This window comes from Manis javanica, chromosome 16, assembly GCF_040802235.1.
Source record: "Manis javanica isolate MJ-LG chromosome 16, MJ_LKY, whole genome shotgun sequence".
NCBI classification, from domain to species: domain Eukaryota; kingdom Metazoa; phylum Chordata; class Mammalia; order Pholidota; family Manidae; genus Manis; species Manis javanica.
In genome coordinates, this window is record NC_133171.1 from 55444316 (window position 1) to 55465719 (window position 21404).

At 44.3% G+C, this 21404-nt stretch overlaps 1 long non-coding RNA gene across 1 annotated transcript; it reads left to right on the forward strand.

Moving 5' to 3' along the window:
- The first annotated feature begins 17396 nt into the window (after positions 1-17396).
- On the forward strand, positions 17397-20020 carry LOC140846823 (uncharacterized). The gene is made up of 3 exons (XR_012126266.1): positions 17397-17562; positions 17726-17846; positions 18402-20020. It is a non-coding gene; the product is annotated as an uncharacterized lncRNA (long non-coding RNA).
- The last annotated feature ends 1384 nt before the right edge of the window (positions 20021-21404 follow it).

Here is a 21404-nt window from a genome sequence, read left to right on the forward strand (position 1 = left end):
GACATTTTAACCTTATCCTAAGATCTTATCTGAGGAATGCTCCCTGTTTGCAGTACATACAGGATGTGGGTAAGGGGTAAGGGGAGTCAGTGGTCATCATAGTGGATTTGTCAACACGGTTTTACTCTTGCTCACAGACACTGCCCTGACTCCTCATCTCCGTTGCTGTGGGCACCCCCTTCGCACATTTTGTAGTTTGGGTTTTAGTTCCCCTAGTTTTGTCAGAGATGCCCTTTTTGTTACAGTACAGGAATCATTGATGTGAGGTCACTTACCAGAGACTCTGAATGGGACGTGTGCCCCAGTTACCTACTGCTGCATAACTTAGTGGCATAAAGCAACAGCCGTTTTATTTGCTCATGATGATGCGGGTTAGCTATTTGGCTCTGATCAGCTGGGCCATTCTGCTGGTCTCATCTGGGGTCATTCATGAGGTGGCGGTCATATGGTGGCTTGGCTGGGGATGAATGACCCCAGATAGTTGGTCTGTAACAGAAATAGACTCAAACACAGAGAATGGACTGGTGGGGACCATAGGGAAGGGGTTGTTTGATATCTTGATCTGGGCTTGATAGTTATATGAGTGTGTATACACATGCCAAAATTCATCAAGCTGTACACCAAGGTTTGTGCACTTTATTGTATGTACCTCAATTAAAAAGACATATATGTAAATATAAATAAAAAATTAATTTAAGAAAAGATCATTGGCCTGGGGGTGTTGGCCATCAGTTGGGACTGTCCCTGCACAGAGCCTCTTGTCCTCCATAAGGTCGGCCAAGTCTTCTTTCCCTGGCAGGCTCAGGCAGTGAGAGAGGAAGAGAGGAAGCTGAAAGGCTTTTGGGAACCTGGCCTCAGAACACCCACAAATCAAGTCTGCTGTATTCTGTTGGTCACAGCACATTGCAGTGCCAACCGGGATTTGAGAGGATGGAGAAATAGATCCCATCTCTTAGTGGTAGTTACAGTAAAGTCACATTGAAAGGGGTGTACATACAGAGAGGGGCGAGATTTGTGGCCATTTTATTTTGCAGTCTACCACAGTTTGTTAGCTTATGCAGCTGGGAGAAGAGTTAGCAGTTTGCTTGCTAAAACTTGGACTCAATGATGGTCTCCAGTCAGTGAAGTTGAGGTGCTAGCACTTCCCTGGAATTGTGGAGAAGAAGGAATCCAAAAGCATAGGGAGGGAGCAATGTGAGGGTGATTTGTCACGTGTGACCTGCACATCACCTCCTCACTGCATCCCCTGAGAAGTCCCAGAGGACACACCCAAAACGAGGGCATTAGAAACACCGTAGTGAGGGAAGTACCAGTGTCCTCAGCAAGCCCTGTGCTGGCTGTTTCCATGGGCCAGGAGCAGTGGGGAGACCCACCCCTGAGACAGCTCCCATATTTCAGTAGGAAAGCTGGGAGTCCTGGAGCAGGAAAGACCAGCTGGCAGCATTCAGTCACCAGAAACACTATGGACATTGGGGGATGGCAGTCAGAATGGTTTGACTTGCATGGTTTTTGAGGGTAGCTAATTAACCAAGGAGTCTCTAGAAATAAAATAGTTGGGCAGCCCATTAAAATATTTCTTGATCTATAGAGCAGACATACAACAGGTCAGGTGAGCAGAAACCTGACTTAGTCCCTGTGATAATTCACATTCTTCCACCCAGTTTCTGGACCTAAGTTCACAGATTCTGAGCCCCTTAATGGATAATGCTGCATAACACAAGGGGCCTTGGGCCCCTTGAGATAGGATCTTGCAAAATCCCTTAAACATACATTGTAACTCTTCTCCAAAGCTTTCCTTAAAGGGCCATGCAGCCATTTACTAGAGTAGCCATGTCTTGGGGAAAGGGACATTCTCAGATTCTTTGGAGATTTCTAGATAGTGGCTTTGAATGGCATTAATTTCTGGGAACTGAAAAAGCCAGTAGGGGCTTATGGCGGTCAGATGATAAATGGAATTTTGGCTAAAGTCTAAATCACAGTGAGCCAAGTAGGACCATAGACCTCTCCTGTGGCTATTTCTCTAGGTCTTGAATGGATACCTGGCCAGTGGCATAATCCTCACCTTTGCTCTATTGAATAAAGGCCATTATGGTAGGAAGGATCACAGGGAAGGAATCCAGAACTTTCCCTTCTTATCTGGGTAGTAAACCAAAAATGGTATATACTCAGGGAAACTACAGGAATGATACTGCCTGCTCGTCTCCATTTAACTCACCTGTTTGACTTGTACAAAAGGCAGAATGGCTTTTAGAGAATTTCTGTAATTTGTTGTAAACATAACTAATTACTCAATTGCCGCTGCTGTTCCAGGTGAGATATATTTATGGGGCAAATTAGCATAGCCTCTGGTCCCCCCGGTACAGCATTATTGGTCTGGCAAATGGTATTTTCTCTGTAACAACATGCAGTGTTACCAAAAGTGATTTAATATCACCCTTAGTGCCACAGTATACCTTCACAGTCTTGCCGCAGGGCTGTATCAATCCTCTTGTTCTCTCATAATCTAGTCCTCAGAGATTGTAATTATGCTACTATCTCACAGAACATCGCTGCACTGATGATGTTATTTGGATTGGACCTGATGAACTAGTCATAGTAAGGACTCTAGAATCCTTAGTAAGACCCAAGCAAGCCAGGTAGGAGATAAAGCCCATAGAAATGTTGGGGCTTGCTATCTACAACAAAATTTCTGGGGGGTCTAGTGGTTTGGAGCAAGGTGGGTTATTTCCTTACGGGTGAATGCTGTGCCTTGTACTGGTGATGACTAACAATGGCCTGATGTGTTGTGGGGCTTCCTGGGTTTAGGGAGCATTATGGTTTGAATATATGAAAGATATATCGATGTCCTAACCCCAATACCTCAGAATGTGATCTCATTTAGAAATAGGGTTTTTTCCAGATGTGATCAAATTAAGATGAGGTCATTTGGGTAGGCCTAATCTAATATGACTGGTGTTCTTATAAGAGGAGGGAAATGTGTGAAGACGCAGACACACAGGAAGAATGCCATGCTCCGGCAGACAGAGATCACAGTGATACACCTACTAGCCCAGGAACACCACCACCATCTTTTGGGGAGACAAAAATCTAGCCATAACACACACACCCATTCATGTACATACATATATACATACATACATACATACATACATACATACATACATATATATGTATGTCTTCAAATGCCCCTTCTAATTTATTTAAGGATAGTTATTGATGGTTAATATTACAATGTAGTCTATAAATTACAGGATATTGAGGTAGAACTGTGGTTGAATCTGGAAAAAATTACCATCATTTAGAGATGGTGTAGGGACTTTACGAATCCTTTTTTGGAGGAAGGGTGAGAATGTTTTGTTTGGAGGATAGTTGCATCTATTTTGTTAGGCAGAAGCATAAAGTTGTTTTGTTATAATATGGAAATTCAAATACAGGTAGCAGGGCGGATATGGATGCTGAGCTGTGGAAAGGGTGGATCATGTCGATTGTTACTGTCTTTCAGCTCCTAGCCTACCTTCTGTATTCTGCTCTGCCACGTTGGAACTGGAGCTCTGCCGCATTTCTCCTGCCAGTTGGTGTCCTGCCAGCTTCTGTCAGTAGTGGGCACTAGAGGGAGACTGGGGGGCAGCAGTTGGGACCTCTCTTGGGCACCGGCTGGGTCTTTTCATAATCACATGACCCAAAGGACACATCATCCTGACAGGAGCTGTTGGCTTCAGTCTCCGGCTTGTTTTGGGAGTTCCAGCCCCAGCCTCCCCACAGCCCCTGATGTCCTCACCCCCCACTGAGGCAGCATCTCTTCTCTGGGGAGGCCAGAGCCCCAGTTCAGAGGGGCCCTCTTCTAAGCTCCTGGGACAGTTACAGTGGCTGGAAACCACCTCTCCTCAGAGGCCTGAATTTCACCTCCAAGAGGGCCTCTCCAAGCTTTTAGGATCTTTCTTTTGTTGCTTCCTGGAGTGGCACATACCTGTGTGACCTCAGTGTCCCATTGTTTGCTTTTCCAGTGTTCCAGCCCCTGTTTGACCAAAGTCCTTTTTTACATTCTCTCTGTTAATATAACTAGTGTGGTATATATTTTCTTGACTGGACCCTGACTGATGCAGTTAATTTCTGGACAAAGGGAGAAAATGCCAACTTTACTGTAGTAAAATCAGAAGTCTAGGACACTGTTTTATAAATTTTTGCATATCCTCAAAACTGAATGAGGACTCATACAAAATATTCAGTAAATGCTTGAGTAGAGAATATTGAATAAATCAGTGTGCCCATAAAAGATGTCCTTGGAACCTGTGAATGTTTCCTCATGTGGGGAGGGGGTGTCTTTGAGATGTGATTAAGGATCTTGAGATGGGGAGATCATCCACGTGGGCTCTAAGTGTAAACACATGTGTGAGTACAAGAGAGATGCAGAAGGAAGTTTGACAGAGAGGAAAAGGTGGTATGAAGATGGAGCAAAGGGAGACCTTGAGATGCTGGCCTGGGGGATTGGAGTGAGACAGCTCAAGGCCAAGGACTGTTGGCAGCCATGGAATGGATTCTTCCCTAGAGCCTCCAAAACTGGGAGACAGTAAGCTTCTGTTGTTTTAGCCATCATGTTTGTAGTAATTTGTTACAGCAGCCACAGGAAACTAGTACACAAATATTGGATTGGATCAGATGGTTCTTGGGAGCACAGAGTGCAAAAAGCTACAGCCAAGACATTTAAAGCAAGAAGGAATGAAGAAGGCAAAAAACAGCCACAGGAAGACCGGGGAGACACTTCTCCTAAGGAAAACAGTCCTTCTGGGGTCACACGCCAGTGGCTTCAGCAGACAGGCCAGTGTTCTATCTGTTTTATTTTCACTGGGGCCCCTCATTTTCAACTCTTTGATTTATTTCATATTGTAATTTACCAACTCCCTAAGAGGATTTGATGTAGCTTATAGTAAAAGACAGTTTTAAGTAAATGTGAAATGAGAAGAACTGAAGTCACATTACAGTAGTTGTCATTCATTCATTCATTCATTTATTCAATCTTACACTCATTTTAAATATTCTACCCACCAAGTTAACATACCCAGCACTGCACTTGATTTGATAAAGACGCTCCTCATGATGCAGGATCAAGATATATAAAAATTGAGAAACTAAAATACACCTTAGCAGCTTGGTGTTTGGGCTCAGTATGGGCTCAGCTATGAAACTGGTGGTAGGCCAAACACCAGACTGCTTATGTTCCAGTTCCCACTCTGCTACTTGTCTTGCTACTTGGCCTCAGTTTCCTCCCACAGCCTGGATACCTGAATGACTGTATGAAAGAAGGCTGTTCAGCTGCTCAATACTGCTGCATAACACAAAAAGGCACTTCTGTGTATGAGCCTGTCAACCAAAAGGAAGGCAAAGTTGCAAAATAATTAGTTGTGTTTATTTGGGGGTATTAGGGATTGCAGTCTGGGAGACACAGTTTAGAGAGCAACCCAATTTATGCTCTGAATTGCTGACAAAGTTTAGTTTTTTAAAGGTAATTAGCAAGAAGCATATTCATTTACATAAATTGTTTTGAACATTTTATAATTGGAGCTGGCAGAGAAGTTTGTATGTTATTCAGTTTCTGACTGGTTCTAGAGCTAAGCCAGGTAAGAGTCCATATTAGTCCATAATAGATGGTGGTTTCAGGAATGTGGTTTGGCAATAAGCTATATCTAGCATTCTCCTGAGAAATGAAACTACCAATGTGTGCAGAATCCATTTCTTTAATGGCCTCCCAGATCCATTTTAGTTGATTCCCTTAGCCATACTAACTCCATTATTTTTCATTCCATAATATATATATATTTTTTCACATTTTTAAAATTTTGATATCATTAATCTACAATTACATGAGGAACATTATGTTTACTAGACTCCCCCCCTTCACCAAGTCCCCCCCACCACATACCCTATTAGTCACTGTCCATCAGCGTAGTAAGATGCTGTAGAATCACTACTTGTCTTCTCTGTGTTGCACAGCCCTCCCCGTGACCCCCCCACATTATACATGCTAATCATAAGGCCCCCTTTCTTCTCCCCACCCTGCTCCCTCCCTTCCCACCCATCCTGCCCAATCCCTTTCCCTTTGGTAACTGTTAGTCCTTTCTTGGGTTACTAACTCCATTTTGATTTTAGTTTGTCACATTTTCAAGCCTTACATATTTTGGGGTTTGTTTGTTGTAGTAGTAGCAAACCTGTCCTAATTAATACAACGTTCTAGGGCAATAGATTAGTAATTTCTAGAGTGTGTTCTATCCCCAGTAGATTTCAGTGGAAGGCCAAAGGAACCTGTGATATTTTGACTGGTAAGAAATATGTATTTTTCTTATCCCTGTTTCTGCAACAGAGCTCCTAAAATTCTTAGAATTTCCTAAGCACAAGAGCAATTGGAGCATCTTTTGTTATTATATTTTGTCTTTTGTCCTTGGTTTTTGAAATAGCTTGAGAGTCACAGAGGCAAAAAGAGTGTCTTGTTATTCATAACAAGCCCTTACAATCACAACTGAATTTATGTTAATGAGGTGACTTTTGGAAAGTGCCTAATGATGGGGGCTGATTGACAGGGGAACTAACCACTGATTAGAAGGTCAGAACTTTCAGTCCCACTACTGACTTCTGGGGTGGGGAGAAGGGCTGAGACTGAGTTTAGTCACCGATGGCCAATGATTTAATCAATCATGTATACATAATGTAGCCGCCATAAAAACCCAAAAGGACGGTGTCTTGCTGGAGGGAAATTTCAGCTCTGGGCAAGTTCACTCTGGATTCAGTGAGACTGAATAATGACAATGGAATGTTGGGGGTAAAAGGGTTAATACCAAGCTTTATTTTCACAGTGGCAGGTTGAGCACCAGAATCACATCTGCACCCAGGTAGTCGGCAGTCCATCTCTGTGTCTGCCTCCAGGAGCTGGGCAGAGCACTGGGCAGAGCTCTTTATATAGCAACACAGAGAATCATGGCCCATTGCTAACACGTGTGTAAGCACGAGCCTACACAGTACCAATTACATAACTGCACGTGCGCAGTGGGAAAGTAGATTAGGGTCAAGTGAGGATCATGGCCATTGGAACTTCCATTTTCCCTACAACCCCTCCAGGATTCTTGCCTCACAATCTATGCACCCTGCATCTTCCACAATGGTCCCTGTGTGAGAAAGCTGGAAACTTGTAACAACAACAACAACAATAATAATAATACCTGTCCTCAAGCCTGAGGAGATCAATTGTCACCAAGTGGTCATTACAGCTGTATTTAAACCAGTTCTGGTTCACGATTCACATTTTCCATGGGAGGCCAGTAGTGAAACTGATAGGGAGCTCTTTGCACACCCAGAAAGCAGCAGATTTGCTAGGGTGTGTGCCCAATCCACAAAGACATTGGAGGAGATTAACCTTAAGGGCAATAAGACACATGTTTTAATGACACCAACATAGGTAAATCTTGTCCATCAGGTAGGATGCATGCAAGAGAGTGCCATTACTCCAGGAACATACAGGGGGCCAGCCTCCAGGCCTTGTCCCCAAAGTGCCAGGAGAACCAGACATTGCTAGTCCATGTGTCAAAATACCCAAGGCCACATACACTGAATGGAGTCTCCAACCAAGTTTATTGCATTTGGTGTTGCTAACAAGATATTATTCTGGTGGCCAAACCCTGGCTTCAGTGATTTCTCCTTAGTTTGTACTTGCAGTATAAGGGAGGCAGCAATGTGTGTTAGTGTGTTTATGGGGCTCAGTGTCCCTTTCTGGGGCTTCTCATCCAAACACCATAGCACTGTCCATAAGTGGACTGACCATCCCCATAGATTATTGGTGTCTGACTTCAGGCCAGATTTCAACAAACCATTCTATCTCTCTATCATGCCTGCTGAAGTGGGATTATACGGTACATGAAACTTCCATTTGATCTCTAATTGTTGTACCTATCTTGTAGTACATGTCCAGTAAAATGGTGCCTTGATCACTCTCAGTTACCTGTAGTCGCTCATAGGATGCAAAGAGATACTCCAGGCCTCTTGTGGTCATCTTCTAGTCTGCACAGTGTGTAGAAGAAGCAACCAGAAGTCCAGTATCTGTGTCCACTCAAGTCATGGCATACTGATACCCTTCTGACATGGGCAGATGCAAAATATAGTCTACCTGCTACTTGAGGAGTATCAGCCCCTTAGTTATCACAGGTTGCTGTGGGACTCAGTGTAAGTCCCTTTTATTTATTTATTTATTTATTTATTTATTTATTTATTTATTTTTAAATTAAGGTATTATTGATATACACTCTTATGAAGGTTTCACATGAGAAACAGTGTGGTTAATACATTCAACCATATTATCGAGCTCCTCCCACCCCATACTCCAGTGCGGTCACTCAGTGTACTAAGATGCCACAGAGTCACTATTTGCCTTCTCTGTGCTACACTGTCTACGCCATGATCCCTCCCACACCATGTGTGCCAATCATAATACCCCTCAATCCCCTTCTCCCTCTCTCCCCACCCACCCTCCCCCATCCCTCCCCTTTGGTAACCACAAGTCCCTTCTTGGAGCTGTGAGTCTGCCGCTGTTTTGTTTCTTCAGTTTTGCTTCATTGTTATACTCCAAAAATGAGAGCAATCATTAGGTACTTGTCCTTCTTCGCCTGGCTTATTTTACTAAGCATAATATCCTCCAGCTCCATTCATGTTGCTGCAAATGGTAGGATTTGTTTCTTTCTTATGGCTGAATAGTATTCCATTGTATATATGTACCACATCTTTTTTATCCATTCATCTACTGATGGACACTTAGGTTGCTTCCATATCTTGGCTATTATAAACAGTGCTGTGATAACACATAGGGGTGCATATGTCTTTTTGAATCTGATAACTTGTATTCTTTGGATAAATTCCTAGGAGTGGAATTCCCGGGTCAAATGGGATTTCTATTTTTAGTTTTTTGAGGAACCTCCGTCTTGCTTTCCACATTGGTTGAACTAGCTTACATTCCCACCAGCAGTGTAGGAGGGTTCCCCTTTCTCCACATCCTCACCAACATTTGTTGTTGTTTGTCTTTTGGGTGTTGGCCATCTTAACTCATGGGAGGTGATATCTCATTGTGCTTTTAATTTGCATTTCCCTGATAATTAGTGATGTGGAGCATCTTTTCATGTGCCTGTTGGTCATCTGAATTTCTTCTTTGGAGAAGTGTCTGTTCAGATCCTCTGCCCATTTTTTAATCAGATTATTTGCTTTTTGGGTGTTGGGGCATGTGAGTTCTTTATATATTTTGGATGTTAACCCCTTGTCGGTATGTCATTTACAAATATATTCTCCCATACTGTAGGATACCTTTTTGTTCTATTAATGGCGTCCTTTGCTGTACAGAATCTTTTTAGCTTGATGTAGTCCCATGTGTTCATTTTTGCTTTTGTTTCCCTTGGTGTTAAGTCCCTTTTAGAGCATACAGTGCACTCCTGCTGGACTTGATGACTTCTTCAAAGGTTAAAGTCCAGGCCCAGCTGAAGGGTTACAGCCCACATTGTCTTTTGCCCCGGATGCAACAAACACTTTTGTAACCATTGGGCCACATCAGAGTCAGGCTTTCCTTCTAGCCAACATACCTGGGCCAATTCATCTGATTCATCAACTCATGGAGATGCCAGCAGCAAATGGCATCTGCTCTTTTTCAGAAGTTTGATGAGAATTCGATAAGTTGGTGAGTCCATTCAAGCTGCTTGCAGGGAACCCAGCCATAACTGTCTTTGGTCACGTGGACATCCATCTCACAGGGTCTTGACAGGTCTATCACACTCAAGGCCTAGAAGTGTGTAGAAGTGTGTGACTGCCCATTTTACAGCAGCGAAAGAAAATGCACATGTCTCATCCTAGGCCCACCTGATGCCCTTTCATAACACATGGTATAAGGGCTTCATCATTTGTGCCAAGTGTGGAATAAACACTCTGCAGTAGCCTAAAAGACCCAAAAACTCTTGCAATAGTGTGACAGTTGTGGGGGTAGGGAAAGCCTGAACTTTATCTATAATCACTGCTTCTGGGATAACTTTAGTCTTACCTGACCAGACAACCCCCAGGAATCTGACTGACAAACCAGGTCCCTGAACCTTGGTGCTGTTCACAGCCCACCCTTTCTCCTGTATGTGTTGCAGCAGTCTAGGTGCTGCACAATGTTTGTTGCATGCAGGACTTGCGGTAATAAAATAAACAGTAAGCATGATATCATCAATATAATGGTACAGCTGCACCACTGGCAGGTTCTCCCATGCTGCAAATCCTGGGCTGCAAGTCCATGACAGACAGTGGGACTGTGGAGGTGCTTTCATGGAAGGACAGTGACAGCCCACTGCAATCCTGCCCATGTGAAGGAAAACTGTTCCTGACTGTCCTGCGCTATGTTTATGGAGAAGAAAACATTAGCAAGATCCACAACATAATATGTCCCTAGTTGATGACTTAGGGTATTCATGAGGACTGTACTAGAGGGGACAGCAGCCTGCAGAGGGGGTATGACTTATTCAGTACTCTGGATTCCACGGTCATATGCCAGGAGCCATCTGGATTTTTTACCAGATATACCAGGAGATTAAAAGGGCTATGAGTAGGCTTTATAATACCCACTTTTCCAGTTCCTGGAGGGATTCTCCAATTTCTTTATGCCTTCCAGGGAATTTGTATTGCTTCGCATTAGTCACCTGCTGATGTACAAGAAAATCTACAGGCGACCCTCTAGGGCAGGGACTCTGGAGTCGGAGTCCCCTGGGTATGCCTTCGAGGTGGACGACCTTTAGCCCAAAGTAAACACAAGGTTTTCAGAGAGGAACAACCAGTGAACAAAACAAGGAATAAATCGCGGCAGCAAACTGGAGGAAAGTGATAAGATCAAATGGACTGCTGAACACCCAAGAGGTTGTCTGGAATCTTGCTTGGGGAATTCGTCTACTCACCTCTCAAGGATCTGTATTACGGACGGGTGAGCCGCAGTGATCCTTCTCCATGCAGAGTCGACATCAGGTCAATACCCGTGCGGTGACTCAAATGAATGCCTGGCCAGGGCTTCCGAGCAGACGTTTCAGCAGGAGTCCCGGGGGGCCCCACGTTGGGCGCCAGTTGTCCCGGCCCGCGGGACAAACGTGGAGTGTAGCCGGAGACGCCTGCAGAAATGAACAAGCAAGGGACACAAAGAACGACCAGCAAGACAGGATGTCTGATCAAGCTGGCAAAGTTTATTGTTTACAGGCTCAATTTATACAAGTAGCAAGTAAGGGGTGGGTCAGAAGATGATTGGACCTTAGGTGGCGCTGGCGGGGAGGTGTTCTCACACATCCTCAAGGTCTCCCTATTTTCAGAGCGAGGAGTCTTGGCTCATCTTCAAGGACAAGATATGTTTTTGTGAGCAGATAACTTCCAAGGACTGCACCGGTTGCTCTCAAGCTTGTGCTTTCCCACGCTGCGTTCAGACGTGGGGGAAGGGACATAGCCCCGGCTCCCAACAGCATGTCCACTCAGAACTGCCTTTACTACATATCCTCAGTCTAAACTCACCTGCAGTGGTCAGCAACCATAGGCCCTGGAGGACATCAATCCCCAAAATATATTTAGGGATGGGAGAGATATACACAGTATATTCCTTCAGGTGTAGATGCCCTATTCCCAACGGGATTCAGGCTTGTTTCACTCTGATAGCCTTACCTCTGTATCCAACTATAACAGCGGGGGTCCCTGAAAACTGCTCAGGGTTGCCATAAATCAGTGAACATTCAGCTCCTGTGTCTGCCAGAGCTGGCATGTGTTGAAACATTCACTGGGTACCAATGAATTGATATTTGAGCATGTGGCCTCTGGTCCCCACCTGGTGCCCCAAGGTGGGTGCCTTGACCCTCCACTCAGTAAAACTGTATAGCCCAATCACCTTCGTGTGTGGGTTCAGGTGAGGGTGGCTCACTGTCCAGCAGGAAGTCTTGCAGGCTCACAGGCCAAGACTGTGGCTTTGTCTCCATTTCTTGATCCCCAGCTGCTGGAACCACTGCTCTGGCTTCAATTGTTGCCACAGCTCCAATAAAATTCTATTCAACTTCCCATCCAATTTCTCTGTCTGCTCCTGCTCCTCTCAAATCAATCCATATCTGGGTCCTTATGACCTTCACGGGGCCCTTTAAGCCCTTCCTCTCAGTAGGGGACTGCACTGCCTTCTGTGCCTTCATCACTTCAGCCTCCCCCAAATCTGCCACGATATGGGTAACCTCATTTATTGGCTGCCCTACGTGAGGGGCAAGAATGGCTACTAAAGGCCCAAAGAGGGTTGAGGGAGCCTTTTGCAGCACTGTACCCTTATCCCCACCATAAACAGCTCCCCGTTTGGGTCATAATTTACTGGGTTATAAATGGTATTTTTCATGCCCAAATTCTGTAACAACTGTTGGAGCTTGGCATGCATCTGCCAGCTAGTGGGGAAGATAGTAAGTCACCAGATTGGGTTGTACAGTGTAAAGTGTGGCCATCAGCCATTTGAGAAGGGAATGGGTCCCAGGGATCTGGTGTACATTCTGCACTGGCTGTTGCAAGGCAGGATGAGTTGTGAGGGAAGCCAGCTTTCCCATCTCTGATTCAGACAGGAGGACACTATCCACCTCTATGTCCCAAAGGTACAGGAGCCAGGCTGATATGGATTCTGAGGGTTTCTGCTGAGACTGGAAGCCCAAATCCACCAGCTCTGCCTGTGTCTAGGGGAACATAGAGTGCACTATGCCCTGGAGAGGGGGCTGTACTTCTCCCAGAGGAACCTGCAGTTGCTCTCTCTTTATTTACTTGATTACAGCTGGGCAGGCTTTCAATAGAGGAGGGTTGGTGCCTCCAGCACCACCTCTACCTCCTCATTCCCCTTCAGTGTACCCTCCACCACTTCTGGAGCTGATGGTAGCTATGTTGCTCCACAGAGCATGTCCTCTGCTACACCCTTTACCTTCTCCACAGTGTCTCTCAAGAATGCTATCTCAGTGTGGGGAAATGCAAGCTCCTGTGGCCAAGATCCTCACCTGACCCTAAACTACTTGATGATTGAATTGGCCTACTGCTAGGCTAGTGCTTGCGCATCCGTAGGCAATAAGCTACTATTGACTGAGTCATGATCTAAAGAGCTCTGCCCAGTGCTCTGGGTGGAGGCAGAGATGGAGGAGGATTATGGACCTGCAGATGGTTGGATGAAGATAAGATTCTAGGGCTCAACCTATCACCAGGAGAATAAAGCTGGGTGTAACTCTTTTACCCCAAGAATGTTCCACTGTCATTTCTCGGTCTCACTGAATCCATAGTGAACTTGTGTGGGACTGAAACACTCAGTCAAGACAACTGGCTTAGCCAGCAGGATTCATTGTAGACCAAAGAATGGGAAAGGCTACCCTCATGGGAGGGTTACTTCAGCAGGATACCCCTATGAAAGGGGAGATATTTGAGTGTCCCCCAGTGGGCATGTGGTCTGAGGTGGCTTGCATCCTACAGGACTGGACCCTGTCCCAGGACTTGAGGCAGGTGGAGCCCACAGCATAATGAGGTTCTTTAAGAAGTAGAGTGGCCATTGGGCAGCAGGGACCATAGTTCAGCTGTTTCTCACAGTATTAAAAAAGTCTACAGATGAGAAGAATATCTTCCTGCAAGAGACATGAGAAATGGCAGCACAAGAATGTGAACTGCTAAGGACTGCAGATTTACTGAAGAATAAAATGGCATTGATATGAGAGGAGGCAGCTCGAGAATGCAAGCTGTAAGGTGCTGTGGAGGAAGTAAAAGATTTGTTAAAAAATGAAATGGTGTTGTTGCAAAGCACTGTGGAAGAGGTAATGGCCGTGAAGGAGAAGGACCTACCCCTGCGAAAAGCACAAGAGGCAGTGTGAGAACATGAGCCGCGAGTTTCTGTGGAGGAAGTAAAAGATTCTTTGCAGAATGAGACAGTGGTGCTGCAAGGTGCTCTAAAGGAGGCAAAGGCCCTGAAGGACGCAAAGGCCATGGAAGAGAAGGATGTACTCCTGAGGGAAACACAAGAAGAAGCAGCATGAGAATGCCAGCTGCAAGGTATAGAGGTGAAGGTAAGACAGCTGTTGACTGAGCTAGCATTGCTGTGAGTCACCGTAGAAAAGGTAAAGGCAGAGGAGGTACTCAGGGGAGTGGAAAGGAAGGTGCCATCAGCCCTGGAAACAGAGAAGGAGCCTGGGAAGGATGAAGGGGTGTTGCTGGAGGCATGGACCCCCTCTCCTATTGAAAGCCCACAGAGTTGCAGTAAAGAAAATACAGATGCAGCAACCGTGGGTCCTCTGGGAAAGGTGTGTCCCCCCTCCCCAGATCATGGAGCACTCTATGCTGTGCCCCTATACTCAGGTTATGCTGGTAGATTTGGGCTCCTGATTTTGGCAGAAGCCCTCGGAGTCAATATCAGCTTGGCTCTTGCATCTTTGGGATGTAGTGGGAATGGGATTGCTCTGTCTGGATCAGAGATGGGAAAGCTGGATTTCCTGACAGTTCATCCTTCCTTGATGCAGTGATTACAAAATGCACAGCAGACCCCAGAAAGTCTCTCCCTCCTTGATTGGCTTATGACTGAGCTTTACCCTGTATGGTCCAATCAGGGTGATTTACCATCCTCTCCCGCTAGATGGAAAACATATGCTGAGTTCCAACAGGTGTTACGGGGTTAAGCATGAAAAATACCATCCATAGTCTAGAGAATTATGGCCCATATGAGGAACCTTTTACTGCAGGGATGAGAAATATGGTGCTTCAGATGGCTTCCATGTCCCTCTTTGGGTCGCTAGTGGCCATTCTTGTCCCTCACTTAAGGCAACCCATAAGTGAGGTTCTCCATATGGTAGCAGACTTGGGAGAGGCTGAAGAAATGATAGCACAGAAGGAAATATGATCTGCTACTCAGAGGAAAAATTTAAAAGACCCCTTGAAGGTCACATGGACCCAGATGTGGGTTGATTTAATAGGGGAAGGAGCAGACAGAGAGAAATTAGGTGGGTAGGCAAACAGAATCTTCCTGGAGCTATGGCAACAATTGAAACTGGAGCAGCAGTTCTGGCTGTTGAGACAAGCAGAGGCTGGAGACAGAGCCACAAGTCTGGCCTGTGTGTTTGCAAGACTTCCTGCTAGAGAGTGAGCCAGCCTCACCTCAATCCACACAGGAAGATCACTGGAGGACTCGGTTTGACTGAGGGGAGGGTTGAGGTACCTGCCCTGAGGGACTTGGAGGGGGACCAGAGGTCACATGTTGAAATATCAATGTATTGGTACCCAGTGAATGTTCAGCACATCCCAGCTCTGGTAGACACAGGAGCTGAATGTTTACTGATTTATGGCAACCCTGAGTGATTTTCAGGGACCCCCCCCCCCCGTTATAGTTGGATACAGACGTAAGGCTATCAGAGTGAAACAAGCCTGAATCCCATTGGGAATAGGGCATGTACACCTGAAGGAGTATACTGTGTATATCTCTCCCATCCCTAAATATATTTTGGGATTGGTATCCTCCAGGGCCTAGGGTTGCAGACCACTGCAGGTGAGTTGAGACTGAGGATATGTGTGGTAAAGGCAGTTCTGAGTGGATATGCTAAGCACCTGCCTGTAGCTTTTCTTGTGCATCAGCAGGTAACTCATGCCAAGCAATACAAATTCCCTGGAGGGCATAAAGAAATTGGAGAACCCCTCCAGGAACTGCAAAAGTGGGTATTATAATTCCCACCCATAGTCCTTTCAATTCTCTAGTGTGGCTGGTGAAAAAGTAGGACGGGTCCTGGCATATGACCGTGGATTACAGAGGATTGAATAGAGTCATCTCCTCTATTGCATACCTGATGGATACCCTGAGTCATGACCTAGGAACCTATCATTATGTTGTGGATCTTGCTAATGCCTTCTTTTCCATTGAAATAGAACAAGAAAGTCAGGAACAACTTGCGTTCATGTGGGAAGGGCGGCAGTGGGCTTTCACTGTCCTTCCACAGGGATACCTCCACAGCCCACCATCTGTTGTGGGCTTGTAGCCCAGGACTTGGCAGCATGGGAGAAACTGCCAATGGTGCAGCTGGACCGTTATATTGATGATATGCTAACGTCTGATTCTCTTTCAGATCTAGAAGGTGCAGCATCTAGACTGCTGCAACATGTACAGCAGAAAGCATGGGCTGTGAACAGCACCAAGGTTCAGGGACCTCGTTTGTTAGTCAAATTATTGGGGGCTGTCTGGTTGGTGAAGACTAAAGTTACCCCAGAAGCAGTCATAGATAAAAGTCCAGCGCTTCCCTATCCCTACAATGTGGCGTTGTTAGGCTACTCTAGTGTTTATCTTGCACTTGGCACAAATTCTGAAGCTCTTTTACCGTTTCGTTTATAAGAGCATCGGGTGGGACTGGGAGGAGACATTTGTGTCTGCTTTTACTGTTTCGAGGAAAGTCCACCCGCCGCCGGTACCTGCCGGGGTCAGAGCTGTCGTAACCGCACACCGCGTCTCCTCGCGGGTCCTCGATCTCAGCAAAGGCGAAGGGCGGCCCTCCGCGGCGATTCTTGAGATCGGGAGTCGCGGAGAGCGCCGCATTTGCAGAACACGTCCTCAAGTGCTCTTGGTTCGCACGTCCGGAGGTAAGTTACCCGCGTAGATGCGGCAATCGTTGTTCCCTGCCGGGCCACGAATCACACCACCTCCCGACAAGGCGGCCACGAAAAGCGCGGACCCGGGCACCGGCCTTCCCGCCGAGCCTAGCGCTCGGCGCAGAGGCCGCAGGACTCCACGAATGCCCCATGGCAGAGTGTTTCTGAGATTTATCCTTGGTGCCTGTATCAGGTTCTTCATTTTTTTTTTTATTATCAGGGAGTGGTGTGCTAACATGTGGATACATCTGTTTGTCATCTATTCTCCTACTCATGAACATTTGAGTTTTTCCAGTTCAGGTACAATATATTTAAACCAGAATTTTGCTCATGGCATTTACCAGCTTTAAAGTGTTGTCATCTGGTCATTGTCAGCTGCATAATGCAATTAACCAAAACTTGAATTTCTTTTTTTGTTAGTAATACCTTCTGGCTGCCCATTAGAATCATCTGGGGTACTTAAAAAACAAAAACGCAACAATCAGGCCACACCTGAGACCAATTAAATGAGAATCTCTGGAAGTGGGGCCCAGAGGCAGTGGTTTTGAAGCTCCCCTGGCGATGGCACTGTGTGGCCAGTCGGGAGAGCTCATACATGGTCTTCCAGAGACTGGGCAGGCTGGGAATGTTGTTCGCTAGTCTTTCACTTCCTGAAGTTACTGCATCGCACTCCTCTTAAGTCTGTATTTTTTTCTTCTCTTGAATTTGATGACATTCAGATTTCATCTTCTCTCTACTTGTGTCTTTTCTTTAAGGGCTTTTGTTTTCCTTCCTAAAGTATTGTTAAGTTCCTTGTTACAGGCTTTCCATGTCCCCTTTACATTCTCTTCTCTCTCAATTCCCCCAGATAACAGGTAGTTTTTCCTTGCACTGACCCTGAAGCCTTCTAGAAGACTGCATTTTAAAGCCCTGGCACCTCTTCAGGTAAGTTCTCTTTTTATGCATTGATTTATTCAAAACATGTCTTCTTATAGGTAGAGCATCTTCAGGCTCATTCATGTACGGTCTTATTCTGTCCTCTCCTTTGCTGTCTTGTTGTTTCTTTGCTGAGCCTTGACCCTGACATTCTCATTCACCATTGCTTCAGTTTCAGGGTCTTCTGGGTTTTGCTGCTTGCTCCTGTATGGATCTTGGGAAGCGGCAGATGGGACATCTTTCTCCACTGTCGTGGCTGTCTGTACCTGATCCAGAGAGCATTCCCTCCAAGGGTGAGTACTCCCTCTACCTTGCTTCTGTGCCTCCCAGCTGTGGATCTAGAGCAGTTGAGTTCCAGGGGCAGAAACCTGGGCAGGAGGACTGAGAGATTCCAGTGTCGGACTGGGGCAGGGTAATGGGCGTTTCAGCCCCAGGTCCTGGCAATAAGGTAGTGCTTGGTCTGTGGAGATTTGTCATTGTAATGTTGCCTTGTGTTGATTTACGTTGTCTAGCTTGAATATCTAATATAGATTGTTTTCCCTTTTTAATGATTTCCCACCTTTAATCTTATATCTGTGGCTTCTTTCTTAGATCCCTGCAAGGTTGCAAAATGTAAAATTGATGAGACAGATGTAGAGAATTTAAAAACAATAATAAAACTGATTAGCTTCTCTTTTTTATTGTAAAATCTTGCACTGGCAATCCTAAAGCATGGCAGTGATAAAATGCTCCTCCCAACTGCCCCCCAAAATCTTTTGCTACAATTGCTTTGGTCATTGTTGAATTTCAATTAAAAAACAAGTCTGTGTGCTTAAAATTAGCACACTTCTATTATTTATCTTTAATAGTCTGCATGGAAGCTAATTTGGAGAATCCGTGATATATACAGTAGGAAAACTCCCCGAACACCGGCACATAAACTCCGCTGCGTGGGTTCATTTGGAAAGTACGTCCTTAAAGGTTTGAAATCCTATGAGCTCACTTCCATTGTATTTTGTGTCTCCAGCCCAAATGTTCTAGATATTCCTGTATTTAATTAGTGAATATGAAATAATGATGTCACGGTGGTTGGAAAAATGAGGAAATAGAACTGGAATCACTTCAATTTTGTCAGTTTATATGATCACTTATGTTTTGATTTTGTAAATTTAAAACATGTAAATAGAGTGTAAGGTATACATTTTTTTTGGTTAATGAAAATATTAATTCATACATGGACTATTCCACTGGACTGAATATTTTTAAATTTTGAAATTATTCCTTTTGTCTGTAAAACTGAAGGATGAATCAATAAATGATTACTGATAGGAACATGATTATTGCTGAAAATAATTTTGTCTATAGAGAAGAGAATGTTTAAATGATCCTCCCTGGATATCAAATGGGCAAATGCCAATGAGCACAGATGCCAGAGCCCTCAGTGGGGTATCCTGGGAGATTTGCTCCATCAGACCTTTTGTGTTGACTTGGATGGCTGAGTTTCACCTCGAGTGTTTTCCTCGGGAAGAGCCCATGAGAAGAATATTCCTTGAGTTTTGTATATTCAGTAACGTTTGGGAAGAGTATAAATGTCTTGGGTTACATTTGCTTCCTGCAGGATTTTGAGACCTTACTGGCTCCCCTGTCTTCCAACTGAATACAGGTGTAGGGATGTGTCAGCCCAGCCATGTCTTTTTCTTATATGTGACTTGGTCTGTTTTCATGTCAGTTCAAAGCATTCTTTCCAGTAACTTTGAAGTTCAGTAACTAGCATTTGGAAGAGTTGGCCGCTTATATCCACTTTTCCTGGGGCATGGCTTCTCAAAATGTTTAATCATGTATTTTCTTACTGCTGGAAGCAGTTTCAGGGTTCTATCTTTGTGTCCATTCTTTGAATCTGTTTCCTGGGGGACACGACACCAATCACATATATATTGGCTTTCTTACCTATTTGCTGCATAGGTTATTTCCTTTTAATTCTCCTTCACTATGTCATCTGACTCACTCTTCACATTCTGGCCCTCCAAACCCCCTTCTGTGTTTTTGCAGCATCTATGTTCCCTGTGATACTCTCAATTTCATTTTCTCTTCCTGCTGCTTTAATTTTCTTCTTTTACTTGTCTTCTAGGTTTCGTCAGCTCACATTTTGCTCCCTTTGTTGCCTTGCTGTTCTCCTACATCTTTTTACGCTCATCTTTGTGCTCTGGTTTCATGGAATAGTTTTTTGTTTCTGTTTTTTACATTTAAGAGAAAATATTAAATTCTCCCCTTCTCATGGGTAACAATTTTCTAGTAAGTGGTCTGTGGCTTTCACATTTACCATTCTTCTTTTCTCCCCTTTTTCCTTCTAGCATCTTTGTATAGGATTTCCACTGCTTCCTCTTTGATTATTTATCTTTGATAGAGATGAGTTTTCAGGTGAAACAAGAAGAGCTGGGGCCCTTTTCTAGGCCAGCCAGAATCTTCTTAATGGCCTGGGGTTATTATAGCCTTTCCTTTTCCCCAGCCAGTGGAAGCCGGCAGCCACAGGGATAGTCACAATGTAGAGCCATTAGTATTGGCAAAAAACAGCAGAGTAAGGATTTCCAAAAATTCCTTCCTCCATAAAAGCAATGAAGCAATGAGGAAACTTGCAGAATTAACTTTTCCAAACTCTGGAAAATTAACTAAAGGCTTATGGCAATTCAGGAAGTGCTTATGCAACAAAAATAGCTGAATTTCAGTAGGAACAGTGAGCTTTTTTTGTTAGCTTTTTATTGTTGTAAAATACGCATAACAAAATTTACCATCTTAACTTTTTATTGAGGTACATAAAATACACCAATTTAGTGAATTTTGCCCCGTGTGTACACTCATGTAACCACTACCAGATCAAGATACGGAACATTCTCACTACTTTTTTTCCTCTTCACATATCTTCACAGTCTGTTCTCCATGTCTGAGTCCATTTCTGTTTTGTTTGTTCATTTGTTTTGTTTTTCAGATTTCACATATAACTGAAATCACATGGTATTTGTTATTCTCTGTCTTACTTATTTCGCTTAGCATAACACACTCCAGGTTCATCCATGTTGTCGCAAATGGCAAGATTTCATCCTTCTTACGGCTGAGTAATATTCCACTGTATATATGTACCTTGTCTTCTTTATGCATCTATTGATGGACACTTAGGTCGCTTCATATTTTTGGCTATTGTAAATAATGCTGCGATATACATAGAAGTGCGTGTATCTTTTTGAATTAGTGATTTTGTTTTCTTTAGGTAAATTCCCAGAAGTGTAATTACTGCATTGTATGGAATTTCTACTTTCAGGTTTTTGAGAAAACTCCATACTGCCTTCTATAGTGGTTGCACCAATTTACAATCTCACCAGCAGTGTACAAGGGTTCCCTTTTCTCCATGTACTTGCCAACACTTGTTATTTCTTATCTTGCTAGTATTAGTCACTCTGACTGGTGTGAGGTGATATCTCATTGTGGTTTTGATTTGCATTTCCTTGATGATTAGTGATGTTGAGCATCTTTTCATGTGTCTGTTGGTTATATCTTCCTTGGAGAAATGTCTATTCAGGTCTTCTGCCCATTTCAAAATCAGATTATTTGTGGGGTTTTTTTGGTGTTGAGTTGTAGGAATTCTTTATATATTTTGGATTTTAGTCCCTTATTAGATATATAATTTGGAAATATATTCTCCCATAGGGTAGGTTACCTTTTTGTTATGTTGATGGTGTCCTTTGCTGTGCAGAAGCTTTTTAGTTTGATGTAGTCCCAATTGTTTATCTTTGCTTTTGTTGCTCTTGCCTGAAGAGACAGATCCAAAAAATATACTGCTAAGGCCAATGTCCAACAGTGTACTGCCTATGTTTTCTTCT